Source organism: Cariama cristata, unplaced genomic scaffold, assembly GCF_000690535.1.
Source record: "Cariama cristata isolate BGI_N322 unplaced genomic scaffold, ASM69053v1 scaffold2639, whole genome shotgun sequence".
In the NCBI taxonomy this organism is placed as follows: Eukaryota; Metazoa; Chordata; class Aves; order Cariamiformes; family Cariamidae; genus Cariama; species Cariama cristata.
In genome coordinates this window covers 21,122-42,242 of record NW_009633869.1, presented here as the reverse complement: position 1 = coordinate 42,242, position 21,121 = coordinate 21,122, and positions in this window count along the sequence as shown.

Sequence of the window (21,121 nt, the reverse complement as noted above, 5' to 3'; positions counted from 1 at the left end):
GTTCTTCCTACATCGTTTCCTCAGAGCGCAGGGCATTTTCAATCACTTCCAGGCCAGAACTACTTATGTGGACTAATGGGTCAGTTGGCTTTTTCCACTCTCAGAGACTGGTGGCTGAAAAGACTTGCCCGTAACGCCCTGTTTTTAAAGCTCGTTTCCGGGTAAATATGTCGTCATATTTTTAAGGCTGTTTTTCTGTAGCAATTTAAAACATTACAGACTCTGACACTTACCTCATGGGGAAACGCACTCATGGCTGATGCCCAATGCAGTGTTCAGGGCAGCATCACCAGAGATGATCCCATTCCTAGTCCCCACCTCGCAGATGACCCCCAGCACATGGTTGATTCTGTGCATCCTCCACCAGAGACACAGGTGAGGATGAACCTCCTGTCACATCTGTTAGTGCACACTGAAGGAAGAGACACTGGCCTGGCTCCTGGTCCCACTTCCACCCCTTGGCCACCACTCTCACTCGGGGCACTTAGGTATCAACATCATGCCAGAACACGAGGAGCAGCTGCTACTTCTCCACATCCCATCAAGAAGTGAAGGGAGGAAGGTACAGCTTCACTCGTTGGCTTTTGGCATCGGCTATTTCTTTACATGGGAATAACTGGAAGGCTAAGCGAACGAGGGAATTGGTAATAAGAGATAAAATACTTTCTAAACAGTGCATATGCTTCTGATCAGGCTTGCCTGGACAGCAGTCCAGGGCTACCATTGTTGCAGAACAAGGCTGCTTTGTTTCTATTTATTATTGGTAACACCGAGGCAGCTAATGGCCCCAGCCAAAAGTCAGGACCGTACTGCAGAAAGTGCTATTCTGTAAAATCATAAGTAAAAATTTTTGTGCTCAAAAGCCTGTATGGGAGACAGGCAGTGGAAGGAAGGAAACAGTATCTCTGTTTTGCTACGGCAACTGATGCACTGGGATGTTTGTGCAGGGTCACATAGGAAATCTGTAGCAAAGCCAGAATTTGAACCTACATCTTCTGCATGCAATTACAGCACTAGTGCAACAGATGCTTCCTTCCTCTCAAACATTTGTTGTCTGACTTCTAGCTGAGGGCTTGAACGCAAGAACAAGCATAGAAAACAAGCCTTCAACAGTCGTATAGAGACAGCAACTCCATCAGCAATCGGCGACTGAAAATTCCAACTACGCCTGCAGATCAGGAGAGAACAGTTGTTCCACCAGCGACTGCAGTCGGACACAACCGAGCTCTATTTAGAAGGCTCCACATTGCACGTTCTAGAAGGCACCTTTCTGAGCCAAGCCTGAAAGCCATCCATGAGGCAAAATGGCAAAGCTTGTTTTCCTGCTGTATCGTCGTGCTGTACAGGTGTGCACACAGTACCAGGAGATGCAAATTCAGACCTAACCCTACTGGCAGGAAGGGCTGGATATAGCTCAGGATATTGTTTCACCATCTCTACTGATTCCCTGTTCACTGCTAATATATTTGTTTTCATTGAGGAGCCCTAAATAAGGTCTTCAGAAATTACTTGTTCTTTCCCAGAACGCCATGACAGTGGCACTCGTTTGGGGGAAGGTTTGCAGATATAGCATTGTCGGAGCTAATGTCTTTCGACTGATGTTGAGCTTGTACAGAGCAGGTTGCCAGTTCACGGAACAAGCACAGTAACAAAAAAGACAAAGAGCAGAAAGGGAAAAGCAAGGAATCTCATAGCAGCAGAAATTGTGAAATTGATAGCCTTAATTTACTGTGTATCCTTCTCAGAAGTTATGGTAATGGGACATTTAATTTCATTTATTCACAGATTTGAATGAGAAAAACTACGTGGGCTAATAGGACAAATCCTAGTATTAACCATAAACTAGCATAACAAATTCTACTTCAGAAATTTAAATTAAAGTGTATCTTGCACTATTTTTCCCCACTTAGTTATTGCTGCGTGCCTCTGAAATTCAAGACTTTCAATTTACACCACTTTTTAAAAAATTCTCCAGAAGTCTGATAAAGTACATACATATGGTGAAATACTATTTGTTTTCTGAAACAAAATTGTTATTGCACATGCAGTTTTGTTGCCTGTTGGCCTAGGAACCCAGATGCTTTAACAAAATGGCATTTCAGAGTTGCTCAGTGGCCGTTAGAGGTTTCCTGACCCCCCGTTCCCTTACTGCTTCAGCTGGGACCCTTGGCCCGGCACAGGCCATGGGCTTCTAAGCTCCTGTCTCCTGGACATCCCTGGAGATGCAGCTTCTACAGCTTGGGGAGGAAGGTCATGGTTCAGAGTGACCTGGTGACTGAGAAGCCAGCCAGAGAGAATGAGGCCAGAGTCTGTCAGAAACCTGCCTGACAGGTGGTGTTCCATGGAGTGTTAAAACCCTTATTTCTTCCCAAATCCATCTTATTCCAGAAAGTTACCAAACAGGTAGCAGTCCACACTCTTGTTTTCTCAACAGTGATTGGGAATGAGCCAAATGACAAAAGGTGTTGATCTGATTTGTTGGCCTGCCCAGTACTAGATATTTCAAAAGCTGTTTGTCACGTAAAGCAAAATCCTCAAAAAGATGGATGACAGGAATGTGGATTCACTGAATCTCCTGGGCGCACTTTTGGAATTTTGTAAAGTGACTGGAGAAATGAAAATTTTTATGATTAAAAGATGGCAGAAAGGTTTACAGGAACAAACAAGCTGCACTGTATGAAGCACCATACAGAGCTTCCAGCTAGAAATTCAAGTGGAACAGGGGATAATATACTTAACAAAAATCAAAACTGATAAATGTTAAAATAGTGGACCTGCAAGATGTTATCTGGAAGGGAAAGGAAAGGATGTTTGAGAACAAAAGGATACACTTCTATACTACTCGCAAAAAACTTTCCTAACATACCAGGTTATTTAGGAAGCTTTACACAACCCTTTGAAATGCCTTTTCTTCAGCTGTTTTTGACATGCCTTCTCCATTAACATAAGTGGGAAATGCAGGCAAATTAAAATAGTCTTGTTATTGTAGGGAATGTTCCTGCCACTTCCACCATTGGCTCAACATTACCCACCACAAAACCTGCAGTGGGAGAACTGGAGTAAAGCACAGTGACCTTGTGCACACTGCAAGCACCTAAATCAGAGTGTGCAAGGGTCTGCTGCTCAAGGCTAGAGAGCCTGGTGGTGAAATGTTATTATTCAGAGCCTGATTTACCACTAGTACATCCAGCATGATTACCTGGATGTTAGCAAGCCTGGGAAATACAAGAGATTTTATGGAGCAAAGCAACTGGCAGCAGGAAAGGTACATATGCAGCATTCACTACATCCTCTCAGTTCCTAAGGTATAGGCCAATATCTGACTATACAATATGTACTCATGCAGTTCTGTGCTACTCATAACTTTGTCAAAAGTGAGAATTTTTGTCTTCCCAGTCCAATTTTTCACTAGTATTTTACCAGTTTGCACATAGTAACTGTTGAAACAGTTATTATTATGAGCCACCTGTTGATATGTTCACCAGTACAAACAGTCCTACTGAAGCAAACAGCCTCACTCATGCTGTAAGGCACCAATATTCAACATGAAAATGCAAAGCAAAACCTGTTCCTAAATCTCAAGGGTTAAAATAGGAGAAAAACTAAACATGATTTTTCAGTTACTATGAGACATTTTTCTTTTAGGACTGCTTCTCATAATTGTAATCAGTTAAGAGGTTGGTTTAAACCAAGTGTTCAAGACTTTGCAATAGTAATAGTAAGATTTTTATACAGCAAGTTGTATTACTACTCAGTAATTGTCCTCTTTATTGTGGGTATAAAAAAATTACACTTTGCCATTTCACAGTAGCAGAACTACTATTAGAACTGAGAAAAGGCTTGTTAAAACATGAACTTTTGGAACTATTTGTTTCAAAGTTAGAAAAACCAGCTGGAAGGCTATAGGTATAGGACACAACCTAACTAGGTGTAATCCTTAGATCCAGTAAAATTAAGCCTTAAACCCAGGGATTTCACCTGAATAATAAGGGAGATTAGGCCTTGATCCCATGTCCCTGATGTTAATTTGTCACCGCGTACTGCCTGGCAGTAAACAGTTGAGGGCCAATCCTGGAAGGCTGATAGGAGTCAGGGAACTTCATGCCTAGCAAAGATAAGGAAAGTATATTGTTTCCTGTTTACACTGGACATGAGCTTTATATAATTATCCTACCAGTTAGGATTAACTGGGTAATTATCCTGGCAAACAATGGGACATTGATGACAGCAAAACAAAGGCATCTCAGAGCAGCTCCTTTGTCAGTGCTGCTGCCAGCCGGAGCCCCACCGAATCCCCTCGGTCCTGGCTGCGGTCCCAGCGCTATCAGCCCTCGAACAAGGGCTGCACAGTTACAGGGGGAACAGCAAGGGAAACAGTTTTCCTAACCTGTCAGCGTTTAAGAACTCAAACATTTTTCCTTACCGCAAAAGGAGTTGAAAAATTGGAGGGAAAAATGTCCACAGACTAAGCATATGCAGAGGAGCAGATTGGCTGGAGAGAGCAGTTTTGCTTTCCATGCTTTTGAAATGTTTCTGTCAGATTTTGTCCTCCTTTGTCTCAGTGAAAGCAGCATTTCAACACTGGAATAGAAAAAAGAGAAAATGTTAGAATGGGAATGTCAAAAGGCCTTTTTTTTTTTTTTCAACCCAAAAATCCTCTAAGCAGGAGGCTCAGCTAGCTGAATCTTTCTTGGCAACAACTCCAGTTCAGTGAATTGACTCATTTTGTCAGAAAATTTCTGACCAGCAACAGTCCATGGTTCATGCAAGACAAAAGAATAAAACAACAGTGCCATTCCCATGAGTTTATTTGTAGCACAGGGGACTCTGTTCAGGCCTGGCACCATGCTCTATGGCTGTATTTCTATGTCCCTTGCCATACCAGACCTAAACAAAGCCTGAGTTGTGGAAGGCAATCACTCTGAGCACCGATTCTAATATTAGACAAACCCTTAAAGTTACCCAACCTGAGCAGCTGTACAACATAATTTATAGAAATTAAATGAGTCATTCCATATTTTGACACTGAATTTGTACTTTTTCAGCATACTTCAGAGGCATCTGAAGCCTGCTCTGAAACGCATTGGTGGCTGCTGGTCACTTGTTAACCCGAGAATCCCAAGAAACCAGAAGTTTAGACTTAATTCATAATCTGGCCAATTATAAGCAGCCCTAATATTTTCTCTCCCATACAGAGAAAAGAGAAAAATCTCTTCTGTTCTGCACACAACTCAAAAGCTGATTGTGTCTATAGAACACTTCACACTAAATGTTAAAATAGAATCGTTAGAGAGATTCAATACCTATGGCACAATTGACCTTTAAAATCCCCAGTATTCAAGTATTTCAAACTTTCTGTCTCTATAACAATATCTACAACCACCACCTTGAAGGAGACCAGAGCTAAGAACATCTGTTAGTTATCCAAATTCCAGATTTTCCAAGACCAGCTGAACCACACTGTAAGAGCTGGTGCTGTGTACTTGTGACTAATGCTTATTTCAGTCTTAAAAAGCTCACTACCTTACTGATGCTTAAGTAAAACCTCTAGCAAAAAAATCTTGCACCTCAACCATATAACAAAAGGGACAAATTCTAAGAGGTTCCTGGTCAAGAACAAAGTCTAAAACTCAATGACTTTCTCTATGATTTCAAGTTGCTTTTATTCCTCATATTTCATTCTGGAGACCAGCAGCCACAGAATGCTTGTCCACTGCAAATATACACTAAACAAATAAAAGTCCCCTTCAGTTTAAGGAAACTAGTTACATAGGTATGTATTCTTCCAGAAATTGAAGGCAGCTGTGAGAAGCTAGGATGGCATTTCTTTTCTCTTTTTGCACTTTTGTGTTCAATTTTTGGTGGAGTTTTCTTAAGGTGAGGAAGAATCATGAAGAGAAAGGAAAAAAATCATTTGGAAGCTGTGCGAGTTAGCAAAATACACTGGAGAAGACAAGAGAAAGGGCCTGTCTTAACGCTTTCATACTGTTAACGCAGGAAAGAAGTAGAGGATAGATACTTCTCAGTGAACGTGATGCTAGTTTTATATCCCTCTTCCCTCTGGACACTTGCACATATTTTTAGATTTGACTGATAATAAACAATAGGTTTCCTGCCACTAACAACAAGGTTCCCTTCTCCCCTCCCAGGTGAACTGGGTCTGTCCAAGAGATCTGGCCCTTTGCTCACAACAGCTCACTTGCTGCAGAGCCCCTGCAGAGGCATGCTGAAAGCACACAGAAAAATATTTCTTCTGCTCTCTTCCTGAACTTCTTAAACTCTAGGTGACCCAGAGTAAAATCCATTTTAATGGGGCCTCGGTTAAATCAGTCAACTGAGTCCTTGTTGAACTACGCAACACTATGCAGAAACAACAACAAAAAAAACCAACTAGAAAAAGACACTCTTGTTTCTTTTTGGAGTCTCAGTTCTTACTGTCCCTTCCTTAGACAGCAAGGACACAGTTATGTTCCCAGCTTTAATCCTGACTTCACTGTAGAGCTAACCAGCATTATTCAAATAGTGCAGCTACTGTTCATTAAATAGTGGTGCATTTGGTTTTATGGCAGTACTCCTCCATGCCATAGCAGATGAGGTCCTGTTACTCCACTAAACTATTCAACGCATGCTTCTGATTTTTACTCAATAATTCCCTCTGATGCTGACGCAAGTCCAGTGAGCAACAGTTAGAACTGGGAATTGGTAAGGAACATATCAAAATTGTTTTTGATGTAAAAAGAAAGTAAGATTATGTATCTCTCTCCCACCAGAACATCGACTTTTTAATCTCTCATTTCAGTCTGATGCTGCAATGAGAGAAGCCAGAGACACTGCAGTAGATGTATTACTTTGTTCTGCTCTTCTCTGGAGCAGAAGTTACATTATGTTTAACTGTATGGCTACTCTAGCAATTTTAAGACAAGCGCGTAGGAAAAAATACGTCAGTTGTCTTCAAAACCTTATGTTACTGGTATTGTAAACCTCAGTCTTCACATATCCAAATTCCTGCAAGTATGCTATATCTACATTACCAAAATACTGCATTCTTGAATCAAATTTTAATTTGATTAGAGTGACAAAAGAGGAATTTTGCTACAAACACAAATCTTGGCTCTTTGATACTGTCATGTATATTTAAACAAAATCAGTTACACTAGAACAGTTGAAGTAAGTTAAGAACACATCTTTCCTGCAGCATGAGCAACAAGTACTCTAGGAGGTGTAGGAGACAGTGGGAGAGACAGATCCTTCCTCTCATCTTATTCTGTAGCTTCTCATGAAGCGTTTTGGTCTTTCATTGACCTTTGGGCACGTTCCTGTGAAATACAAACCAACTATGGGTGTTAGGGTTGCTGCATCAAACTTCTGTTGAGTGGTTTGTTCGCAGAGTCTGAAAAGCTTAAATAAACCCTGCCAACATTCACCAGTCTTTCAAGACTCCACATCCACAGTTCCTCATACAATTCTGTGTTCTCTGGATTTATGTGTATATAACACTATTCTTTATGACTGAAAAACCTAAGCACACATTCCCTCAGGTCTCCCTTGCCTTCTAATATTTCTACATCAGCGGCTAGAGTCTCTACAAATCCAAAATGTACTTCTTTCATGCTGGCATTTCATTCTATTTTCAAAAGCATTTTTAGGAATAAGTCTGAGGCAAACAAATTTTCTAAACTCTTAAGCAGTTCCTAGTTTTGACAATCTTACCACATCATTTAGACGGCCAGTCTATAAGCCCCAAGGCAAATTTTCAGTACCGAGACAACAGAGGAGACACACACTCCTTTTAATACTACTAGTATTTGATCATTTAAACAGCCACATACATTTTGAAATGTAGTCCTTGGAATTTTTACTCTACCCTCCAGGCACTCTTTAAACAAAGGGTGCCTACATTTGCTGTATAGGTCTTTATACAGAGGTTAGGAAAAACTTACGGTAAAAACCACAGAAACAAGAAAAACACCAGTTTAAATGATGAGCCACAGCTGAGGATCAAAGGGTCAGCATTTTCACCAGAAGGGAATCCCTCTTCCACTCCTTGTATTATTTATCAAACTAATTACTGGACTTTACTTCAACAAAGAGCATTGTTTCTCCACTTTTGGCTCTGTTTGCCTTTAAATCTTGAGTAATTTAGCAACAGTTGGTCTAAGTAAGAAAGCTGCTAAGGGCTACTACAACACTAACTGCCTCTGTTTTCTTTTTGTCTCTCCCCTACCCGATAACCCACACCAAGTTTTGCTCTCTCCATTACTCGTAACTTAGGTACACTATATTTAGATTAAACAGTCACAGTCTTTAGAACAAGATGCTTATCTCCTTTCAACTGCTCCAGTCTAAAAGCGATCGTAGTCCTCAGCCTTTGTGAACTTTACAACTTGTTGGATTTTTCTTGAAATGTGTCTATCCTTAAAAGCCAAACCCATGGAAAAATAACAGAAACCAAATGCCATGTGACCAGGGCCAACCATAACAGGAGAGCCCTAAAATAACAGGAGAGATACTGTGGTAATGCATGACCTTCTGAACTGTGCATATGGGTTGAAGCAAAACAGCTCATATTCACGTCTTAAATGGTGCATGCTAATAGTTTATTTGTAATGCAGAAGAACCTAGTTTACAGAGCCATGATTTTAAAGCTTCAAGGACTTACTTTAGATGCCAGAAATGACTTCACTTTTGGAATAAGCTTAAACAAGGTCACAGTTGAACTTTATTAGCTTATATGGTCAAAATTTAGGCAGTTTCAATGGCTGCAGACGTTCCCTCTTTCTCCTATCAGGTTTCCACCTCAAAAAAGGAAGGTGCTTTAGCAGATTTTCTGTTCTAAACATCTCTGAAATATGGAGTTATTCTGGCTGGCCTGAAACTAGCAGTTCAAGAACTTTTATTCAAAGTATACAGGCAACACAACTTCAACAAGAAGGTTCTTACAGAGATGTTATCAGTCTGTTCAGATCTGCACCCAGCCCTTAACTCAAGTGATAACATCTATCAATTACACTCAGATCATCCCTGTAGAAACTAAGCATGTGTAATGCCAATATCCTAAAATGCAGATTATGTTGCTGCTGACAAAGATGACCGGAGCCCTTTGTATTTATCCATATGCAGACCATACATAATGCCACCAGGATACTTACTGACAAGAAATAGTAATCTTTGTGAAGATAAACAAAGAAGCCACGATATGTCATTAAACAGTTAACTTCAGGCAACAAAGCTATGGCAGTGTGGAGATAACAGCCACGGCTATCCAAGTTACATATACAGTCAGTCAGGATGTTCAGTAGCTGTTTCTGTTACGAGCTGAGTTAAAACTCTGTACAAACTACAAGCATAAACGCTACCTTCTGTCCAAACTAAATGTTCGAGATGGCCAGGCGCAAAACCAAACTGCAGACAGGTCACCCATATCCCAAAGAAAGTATATTCAGGATGGCTTAGGAATTAATAGAGGTGTTCCCTGGGAAATATTTTTAACAGGATGTGCAACCAGGAAAGGAAAAAGCATGAAGGAAAAGGACAAAATGCATCAAAGAAGATGACATCTAGGCAATTGCTGAAGTCTTAGTCGTGTGAATAAAAGGGAAAAACTTTGAGAAAGTTGCTAGGTCTGGTGCTAGCTGAATGAGGGTGACAGCTGAACACAAGGAAACCTTTTGTTATTATTCCTGTCCTGCTTTCAGGGAAACTGATTGCCCTGCTTTCTTTGTAAATGAACAGGATCGTTTTACAGACTCCTCAATCCACAGCCATGCTTTCCTCCCTGCAGGAAAAACTTACAACACCCTTGGCCTTCCAGACAGGCACACAGTCAGAAGAGTAGGCTCTGTTGCCAACCGACACCACTCGTGCTACCTACAGCCTTCATGCTACACAAGTACAGTGAAATCCTGATCCCATTCTAGTTGAAAGTCCTTCTACTGCTGGCAGTAACACAGACAAGATTTTCTTTTTAAGCATACCTTTACTTCATTAAAAAGTTTCATATGAATAAAGAAAAAAACATTACAAGAACTATGTAAGATAGTTTTGTCTTTCCTTCCTTCTAGGTCTTGAGTACACACGTATCTGCATACCCATCTTTACAGGACTCTTGCAGCAAAAGCTACCAAAGATCCTGGCAAAGGTGGGTGGCAAATCAATAGGTAAAAGATATCAAAACTGTGTGCAATTTGCCATGCTCTGCTTGACCTGAAATAAAGTTTTGACAATAAAGGTGAGAGGTGGCAGCCAGACCACAAAGGAAAAGAGAATGGTAAAACGTCTCTTAACGCATGAAGGATTCAAGTATAAAAATGGATGCACTTGTTGTACACAGATAGGGTAGAGTGGCCAGAGGATGAACTGTTAAAGCAGTTGATTTTGGCACAGGATCATACTTCACTGTACTACTTCCTTCAGGTGAACTCCTGCCAGAAATATTGCTGAGCAGAATCCAAACTTTCATCTGACCAGAATCACTGAGCACAAGCAGAGATCATTCAAACTGAAGTGCACAGAAGAGGTTAAAAAACATAAACCACCACTTCCTACAGGCCTCAGAAAACAGGATCACCATAAACACATACCTTCTTTGTAGGACCGTATTCAAAATTCATGGAAGCCAGCAAATTGTATGCTTCTAACTGTAACAGGGGTACTTCTGTGTTTTGTTTTGGGGTTTTAGCATCATCTGTCCAGAACGTTGATTTCTTTCTTCTCTGTTGGTTACAACCTCAAGGGAGAAGACGAATACGCAGAGCTAACAAGGGCTCACACCAGAAGGCGCAGGACTCGCAGCAGGCTGACCCTAAATGATGGTAGTTTGTACCAATATACTGTTTCACCATCTTGTGTTGTATCTTCTGCTGGCAGTGTTCATAATGCTTTCAGTATAACACTACAAAATGTTACTTTGCAGAAATGTGACTCTGCAGGGGAAAAAAAGAACAGTTGCTGCAATGTCTTTCTTCTGAAGTCAGTGATTATAATAGAAAGTCCAATTATTTAATATGATCACGACAGAAATCCTTCCGCTCTGACACCCACCCAGCCCTATGACATGAAGGATGATCCTCATCTTTCCAGAAACATCTCTTCATCTGCCTCCTCTCCCATCCCATCAAACCACCAAGCTACTCTCAAACACTTGTACAAACAGGAAGAGGAAACTGAACTAACATTCCCATCTTCAAAAATGAGGTAACTCCCTTTTGCTGTATCATTTGCTCCCTTTTGAGTCCTGAAGAAGTACAAAACATTAATGCACAAAAGCTCCGCTTAACCTTAATCCTTAACATTCAGGTTTAATTCACAGCTTGAGCAAAGGGGTCTTAATCTGGAACTCTGAATTGTTATCTACACAAGATTTTAAAAGCTGTAATTTCTGATTTCAGCAAAATATTTCACTACTTCTGTATACTGTGCCCTCTTTCTAAAAATAATCTTAGTTTCCTGTCTTAAAAATCTGCCTTCAGTCACAGAAAGAGGATGATTTTGAAGATTTTTCCTCTATCCATTTGATACTTTCATAAGTGCTAGAGGGCAACAAATAATAGTGCCACTCTTCATAATAATTTTGATTATATCAGTATCTTATGAACTGAAAATTAACAATAATGCAGATCAGAGTCATACAATGCACCTTATTAACAAATAAAACATGCTATCTTTATACATGTCCAGGATGAGACGTTGCTGAACAAGATGGGTGAGGGAAGGAAAGAAAACTCAGGTTTAGCCTGGTCAAGAAACACTTACTGAAATCGGGCTCAGTTATGCTTTTTCCTACACTGACACAGCACTCCTCAGAGCAGAAATTGTCAAACCAGGACAGAAATTCATGATATTGTGTCAACATTTGGCTTAGTTAACTGCATTTGAAGACAGCTTTCTGATTACAGAAACTATCTTGGAATAATTTTGGCTCATATGTACAACAGTATTTCAGTCCTTTCCATTAACAGCTGGCTTTCTCTTCCTCTGCTAGCCTGCCTGTTTTTATGTGGATTGGTAGAATTGTCTGGCTGTTCAGACCCAAATCACCTGGAATGAGGCTTTTTTTCCCCTGTAGCTCTTTAATTACCTTGTCAAGAATCAGCCCAAATGGGAACCTGCAATGCAGAACTGCAACGAAAGAGCTCATTGCAGAGCATCTGGTTCCCCTAAAATGCAAAATGTCAGAACAGGCTCCTGCAGTCTCTTACATGAATCTCTCTCTTGCTGAGGTACTTGGATCTCAGAATCATGCACGTTAATTCTTCCTACAGATATCAAATACAAAGATATGCTGACAGCATAGATGTCAAAGACAAAACCCCTTCCTTTCACTCAGACAATTAATCTTTTTAGTAATAGCATGTTCTTTTATGGATTTTTGTATCTAGTTCATGACAACAGCTGGAAAACAGAGTGAGAAATGCACAAAGCACACCACAAGAAATGCAGAGGGCTGCTAGCGTCCGGAGAATTTGGGGAGCACAATAAAGAGCTGCATGTTTGTAGCTTCCTCTTGTTTGTTCTACGAAGTGAACAAACACCCAAGGAACATTTTCAAAAGTTTCTATTAACCTGAATTTTCTGAGCTTCACAGCCATTGAGCTCTTCGAGGAAGCTACCATGTACAGCTACACTAGCAGAGGATGCTGCAGAGCATCGGCTGACCCTAAAATGCCGAGTGGCATAAGAGTCTCCTGCTCTCTGTTACCTGAATGTGTCTGCCAGAGGTTACCCAACTCCATAACATGGGTTTCATTCTGAGAGATAGTGAGCATCCTTCCAAGCAATGTCAACGCAAGATGAGGATTTACATTGTAAAACCAGGAAGAACAATTAATGTCTACGTTAACGTGTTCAAGTTTTTACAAGCTGGAGCCTGAATATTTGTAATTTAATGACAAATATAAAAATTTAGACATGAAATTTGACATTTTATCTTCATATCATAGATCTAATGCATAGAATATAAGTTCTTGTATTTCACATGTATGTCACATGTGTGAGATATATTTTGGAAAATGCAGCCAGATCCTTTGCCAGATATTGAACTGCTCTCCTCAGCTGCTTTTAATTTTTGGAACCTCTTTAAAATGTGCAGATTAGCTCTTTTGTAAATACTTTAGCCAGTCATAAATATTCAGCATTATAAAGAGCAGTAAGGTCAAATTCTTGCTTTCCACAACAGTTTACTCTTTCCACAACGTTTTATGAAATATTTTGTGAAAATCAAGCATCTGACAACCTAATTAAATATCAACTCTTTGTCTGCTTTTGTTACATTAAAACACACAGATTGAGATTTATGCAAGCAATGAAAGGAATCCCATGCAATGTTGGAGTTGCCTCCTTAGTCTGGAGAAGTCTGGAAAAGTTTTGTTGAAAGCACACATACCAACACAAAACTTTATATGTAATGTCTCCAAGAAGCGTACTACCTTCCTCAATAAATCAAAAGGAAACCCATAACTGTATTAGTTACCTATGTAGTTAAGACCATGCCAAAACAGTGCCTATCTCATGACTGACTGTACATTAATTGTTGCACCCCTCCCTTATACTGGTCTGGTGATACAAGGAGAAAAGGTAACTCCTCATATTCCCTTACCTTCATGTAACCTGTCTGTGCTATCAAGACTTACCTGGAGGAGGAGAAATAAGAGATAAAGAAAATATAATTAGGGGGTTAAGAAGTCAACTCCATGAGAGAAGGCCTGGAAGGCGTGCAATGTGCTGTGTCCTAAAGATAAATCATTTGCTTTTCAAAGCAGTTGAGCTTCCAACAATTACAAGAGAACCTAGAGATCCATTAGGACCTAGAGTTCAACTAGATGAAAGAAAAATCCCACTCATTTCTATCAGCATTTCCATCTAAACAGATTAGATTGAAAATGTCTTTAGAGTCAAACTCCTTGCCATTTGCCTAATTCACTGATTAACTGATATTTTCTTTCAGTTATTTGCTTTGCAATCTTTTTATTATTTAAATCAAGTTGGACAATTACATATTATAAAAACCTAAAGCTAATGGGAGCAGTAATATCAACTTTCCACTGGGTTAAGAACTGGATAAACATTGCAAATCTTTCATTGATACAAGGATTGTTTGGTTTCACAGAATTGTTTTCCAGTTCAAAAAGTACCCATTTCTTCTTAAAAAGCAAAATTAGTGCTATATGGTATAATAGTGTAATCATATCCTCATCACCTAGCAGGCAATGAGGAAAGTACATTCTAGATACTAAAATCCAGAAAAGGTTCTCAAATGGATGGGACTTGTTCTAACAAGTATTGTTCCAAAAAAATTGAGAATCCAATTATGTCTCAGGTTCTTTTTCAAGATTCGGTTTACCAAGAATGATACCATGTCCAGAATATTACAGAGCACCAAGACATCTAGTGAATGAAAAATATATTGCGGATAAAATTACTTTATGTTATGTAAACTAAACAGTGTTGGATTTAGTTGTAAGTAGTCTATGGGATCATTGCTAGAGGAGTATCATTACCATATGATTTTTTCACTGTACATTTACAATTCTTAAAGTTCCCAGGAAAATAAAGTTCCCAGTGTCAAAAGACACTCCATCAAAACCCACCTATGTGGGATCTCTGACACTCGACTATGTTCATGTACTGCATTCCAGTCTCAGCAATGAAAGGGAAAACTGAAGTTCCACTAGGAAAGGCATACCTCAGCTTGTGCTTTTGCAACAGCCATTTCCCCCTTCCCCTAAAATGGCTGGGGCAAATCCTTTAATCTGTGTCTCTGGGTGTTGTTTAAAGTTTTATTCAGCATTTTTTTCTTATCTTGGGGATTTTTAGCATTGCAATGCTCTGGTCTTTTATCAGGTTCTTGCTTTAGTAAAGACCTGGTACCATAAGAACTCAGAGAAATAATGTTTAGTGGTTTTGCCAACACTGCAGGTCCGGCATTAAGTCCTATCCATTAAACAGATACTTGCCATATTTATCGCTACAAACCACATCTATTTAAATTAAAATTCAGAAACTGTGATGAAGCACATGGCATAGAATGCCTGAACTCTCCTTTCTTTTTAAAGGAAACACAAGTTTTCCACAACTTTACTGACATAAAGAAGTATGACAAAAACTTGGAATGACTTAATTCCTGAATCAATAAAAAGATCAAGATAATTATTTTCCCTATGGTCCTGGCAAATACAGTTCAAGCAATCTACTGTCATCGACTTCAAATACATCAGAAGTATTTCTTGGGCCTCATAAAATAAAGACCAAGCAAATTAGTTCAGAAAGCAAAACCCCTGACTTTCTGCCAGGAAACCATGTGTGGAAGAATATGTAGGAAAGATTTAACACCGACACATGAATCACATTTGAGAAACAGAAACGTACTCTTTCAAATTGAAGTTGAAATTATCAAATAATCATAACCCAAAATGGAGGTTAAAAAAAAAAAGTATCGATGTATTGTAACAGATTCATTACAAATTGCAAGGGTTGGTTATGATGAGAAATGTTCAGATTCCTTGAAACTGGAGATTAGGTCAGTTTCTCTTATTTACATCCTCTTTATCAATGCCGCCTTTTTTTTTTTTTAATCTAAGCAAATTTATATTCACCTTTATACACAATAAATAGCATATATTGGATATACACTGCATCTATATTTGTCTCCCTATGTATCTTCCATTAAGAAAAAAATATTCTTTAAAAAAGGAGCAGTAGGACAGGATTTGTTGGATTTTTTCCCTTCAAGAACTTGAGGGGAAAAAAAAAAGTATTTTCCAACCACAGTATTACAATCCCTGTTACATTTGAGACTATGTTAGTAGGGCAGGAAAGGCTTAGAGGGAATTTCTGTTCGTCAGAACCCCTTGAAAAGAGACCTCTCAGTCTTTACTCCTACATTTTATGCAGTGGTCTGCTGAGATGGAGACAGACCTTGTATTACCCAACGTCTGGCCTTTTTGCTGGGTCAGACATCCTTGACCTACTAAACTGCTTAGGTTTTAATTGCTTAGGTTTAATTGCTTACATTTGACCTGGTATTTTCAGATTTTTTTGGTATGTGAACTTTGCTTTTTGTGATGTTGTGAGAAACTTTTGGATTGAAAGAAAAAGGAATCCCATAAATCTTGAGTTCAGACCGACTTCAGTTATCTGTGAGAGTTTCTTCTTCACATTGATTAGGATTCCATCATTAGTTATTGTTACATATCAATTTATTTTTGACAAACCTCTTGTATCACAATCTGGACAGAGGCTCCTAAGCCAGGGTTTCTCAGAAATTGTCAATCATTTCACTAGTTGCAGCATGTCTGTATTTTTAAAGGTGTTAGCATAGCTGCTGGAAAGCACTAGGAAATGGATAGTTAGGTAATCTAGAAGGATTGGCGAGTAACAGTCCTTGTGATAGCGAACACAAAATAAGGGTTATATACTGGATATCTTACTGCTGCTGTCAAAGAATTTTTTTTAAAGTGGGTTAATTAGGTTTCATAAAAACTCTTCAGTTTTTTCACATATCACAATTTTTAATACTGCGATATGATTACTAAACTGTATGCTGAGAATTTATGTATATCATCAGCTAACAACCTCATCATTGTCACAACCACACAAGCTTCAGAAGTCTCATACAGGTATCTTCACAAAAATCATTTTCCAGACTCATCTCCCAGACAATTTGCAGAGTGTTCAATTTTACAGAGTAAATAGACATATTATTTTTTGCTTTTCTTTGTTATGTTGCTTTTCTTGTAACATATAATGCTGCTAGGCACTAGATATACAACCCATATTGTTCATTTATTTGTGATACATTTGGATCCTGGTCAAAGTGATGCTGGAAACTCTGTAAGGACTGAGGATATATAGGCTGCTAGTGACTCTTCTGTCCTACTAGAAACCTACACAACCCTATAGGCAAATTATGTCTTTATACTTCTAAGACCTGCTTCTTGGTTTTCTCCATCTGACAGTGCAAATGAAGTTAGCTATGAGACACAGTAACAGCTAAAATCTGATAGGCAGATGTAGCTTATGTCTAGTAGGAACTGGAATCCAAACAAATAGAAATTTAGGTTGGATTGACCAGTAGTGTTGCTCACCAAAAAGTGCAAAAAGTAAGAGTTGATTCAAAGTAAATTATTGGGGCATTAGCTTACAAATTGCAATACTAAGCTTTGTCTTTATAGTATTTTGAGGTGGTGGGGGTTTTTTTAATGAAAGTGAGATTATCATTCAATCCAGGATTTTAATGAAAAAATGCCAAATACAAGACTCCAAATAAAGCTGCAACAGTGACAATAATAATAGACACAGTTTATCTCAAGACACAGTTAATGCTACAAAAGCTGTGAACTGAAATGGCATGGATAGGATAAACCTGATCAAGCAGCAGAGACCTGCATGGCAGATACACTGGCAGATACTCCAAGACAGTAGTTAGATACAATGGAAAGAAACACACACTTCTAGAATTTAATTTGCCTTTCTGAAAGACCATTGCTGCACCCTGAGCATGCCAGTATCTATTCATTGATATAAAAGAATATAGTGGGAGTAGTTTACAAGGTAGGTGTCTAAAGTTTGGCAAGATGAACCTGAATCCAAGTGACTTTCACTTTTCCTTCATCCCCAAATATTTGAGATAAATTTTAGGAAAGGTATATCTGATTTAAACTGATGAGCAATTTCTCAAAATTCACCCATTTTGAAGCCTATCAACAGTTGATCACCTAAGGAAAAAAATAGCACTTAAACCCACTCTTGAAAGTACACAGCACTGCAGCCAATTCTTGATGTTGCAAATCAAGTTGCACTCAAAATTAATGACACAGACTTTCATCCCTCCCCTCCCTTCTGCAGCAACAGGAAGAACTTGTCTTTCCAAAAACCTGGATTCTGAACTATGCCTCAGGCTGCAGTGAGTCAAGGTTTCATATGGGATTGGTTGAGTGGTTGCTGCTTTTTTGCCTTGTGGTTTTTGTTTTTTCTTCCCCTAAAAAACTAACAAAGGGATTTGGGGTGAACTTAAAGTGTAGAAAAGTTACCATATTTTATAACTGGTAAGAGGAAAATTTTTACTAAGTAATAACTGCTCTCTACATAGTACTTACTTGTGCGGTATTGGACATTACAACTGGTTATAATTTCCTTTATTGCCAAAGTTTTCTTTTTCTGTTACTTTTTTCTTTTCTTGAAAGGGCAAGCACTTCTGGCTTACAATGTTAGTTCCAGACATTCTTTGAGCTTGGTTTATGCTCTACCAGTAAGCTTTTATTATATTTTTTAGCTTTTTTAAAAGTTCATATTGCCAAAGTGCATTTAGTTGCCTAGCAGAGCATGCCTTTAAGTCATAATCAAGAACAACGACGTGGCAACAAAGATAGAAACAAAATTTAAAAAAAGTTGTGGAAAACATGTAGTGATCTGGTTTCTAGATAATATTTAATTGCACCTGTTTGAGGGAGCGCCTCTTATAGCAATGGATCATCAGTGCAGTTAAAGCAATACCGTACATGCTATCCCTTACAAAAAAGCCAGACAATTGAAAGTCTCACTTATTGCCCAGCTATTCAGTGTAACCGAGCCTCCTACACCCTGTTTCATATGTGTGTTTTTACCTGGCAATCAAAAGTGCTAATTCATGAAAGCTAGTAGCTTTCAGACTTGCTCTGACTTTGGCAGAGAGAAGTTACTTAGCTTGTCCTAGATCTAACAAAGAGGCAGAGTCAGATATCTAACTTGGGAGTTTTAAACCAAGTTCTTTGATTTCATCACAAGACAGCATTCTTTACCCAGTATATATTGTCTCAATGTTAATTAAAGAGTATACTGTGCAATTCTACAAACTATACACAGATAGACAAGAATTATTTTTTGAGATCATGATTCAAAAGCTTATGATTATTCATTTTACTTCTCTTTTGTGTTAAGAAACAGAAGCAACACTAAAACTTAGCCAAGTGTTTTCCATATATATATAAATACATATATATATTAAGACTCCAAGAGAAGTACATTTGAAATCTTTATGCAAATAAAAATTTAATTTCATACATGTTTGTATTCTTGAAAAAGTCCCAAGATAAAACAGAACAAAAATGCTTCATAGTATTAGAAGGAAGAAGAAAACAAAGGAACCCCTGGATGCCCTTTGTAGATTGCATCATTAACTTGTGAGGTGTGTCTTTTGTTTACCAGTGATTTGGTACAGAAAGTCTAGATAGCAAACTTTTTATATAGGACTTAAACATAACTTACAATTGAATATGTGCAAAATTAAAAGGAAAGAGTAGCACAGTATTGCGATACTTGTATTACAAATAAAGTAAAAATGCTAATTAATCCTATTTCTCTTCCTAGCTAGCCTCTCTGTTGACCATACAGGGAAACACAAGTTGCAGTGCACAAATATGAGTCACCATCCATGCATTCATATCCTGCCAACCAGTTGTGTGCAGCAAAACCTTAACTGTAACTTAGATGCTAATGGAGACAGTTGTAAAAATAATCAGGGTTTTAGCATCAGTAGAGGAACTACATTACCCCACCTCAATGCTTTCCACAAAATATCATTCAAACTGCATTCAAACCCAAGCTAAAACTGTCCTTATCAAGATCAAAAGCCTAAAATATTGTTCACTCAACATTAAACAATTTTTATTTGTTACTATAAATAAAATACAAGATGAAAAGAGATTTTTCACAAAACTTCTGAAAAAAAATCAAAACACTTTATTTCCCAATAGTCAACACTTACTAGTGATTTCCATTCATTTCTTGAATGGGTATTTAGGTCAGTGACCTAGTGGCCAAATGAAAATGCACTACCTGGACATGTTTAATCCCTTCTGTTGGAAGTATTTTAGTTCACATATATAAGTAAAAGTTCATGGATCAAAGACTGAAACTCACACATCTTATTTGCTAGGCCAGTGGCTCCGGAATCATTATTACTTGTAAGTTACTCTATAAAAAACACAACAGTTTCAACAGCAATATCTGAGGGAGGTCAAATTCTGTAAATTTCTTGGCAAGGACAGTAAATTAACGATAAATCACCATTCAAAACACTGAACTAGGCATGAAGTAGATTAATATTTTAAGTGACTATACGAAACATTTGAACTGCTTTACAAGAAGATTATGCTTCAAAAGTATCAAAGGCTTAATGGTAAGTTGGAAGGTGCAATTCCACTTTTCAAGAGTTTTAAAAGGCATAATGTTGAAGCTTAGTTGCCTTACTCCTCTTTAAGCATTTTAATCCTGAAATATTATACCTCTGAAGCAGTCTTAGAAGAACCCTAACAATTTTATGTATGAGCAACACACCCAGACCACCTGAAATAACAAAAAAGAAGGGAGGTTTTTTTTCAAAGATTTGTTTGTGTTGGATTCTCATGAAACATGGCCAGCACATGCACTACGTTCAGGAGATTACATAAAATCTTACCAATTTTCAAAGCTATTCAGCTTAACCAATATGGAAGTGAAAATAGTTCCATGGTCAGCATTTAAGCACGGACTTTACAAATAGTTCAGTAACAACTTCAGCCTAAAAAACAAGAAGAAAAAAAAAAGGGAGAAAAAAAATAGCAGCAGCACCTGGATCCTAGAGTTTCTTCAAATTATAATTCTTGTAACTTTTTGTATTGCTAGCAGATTAAACCAGTATGAGAATACTTTACTTGCTAAATTCATTGGGGTCTTATTACCCACTTCCCCTACAATAAGAATCTTGGTACAGTTAAACAGACTTACCCTTCCATTTTCCTTCCTGAAGAGTACAAGAATTTGGAGAAGAAACAGTACTAAGTTCTGGAAAGCCATTTGAGGTTGAAGTACACACAAGGAAACAAGGAAGTTTCATACAGTTTATGTCAGCGGCGATAGCCTGGAACATTAGAAACAAGTGCTAGCCAAAGGCTCTAATGTTCACCCCTATATCAATGCAGCAGCTTCGGCACTTAGCTTAATAAACATCACACTGTCGAGATTCTACTGATGAGGGTATTTCAAGCTGTCATCATTTACACTTGGCTTGGGATAATTTTGATACACCTCTGACAAACTGTGCATACAGTGGCAGAGAAAAAAGTGCTGGATTAGCACAACATATCACTTGTTCCAGTTCAGCATTGCA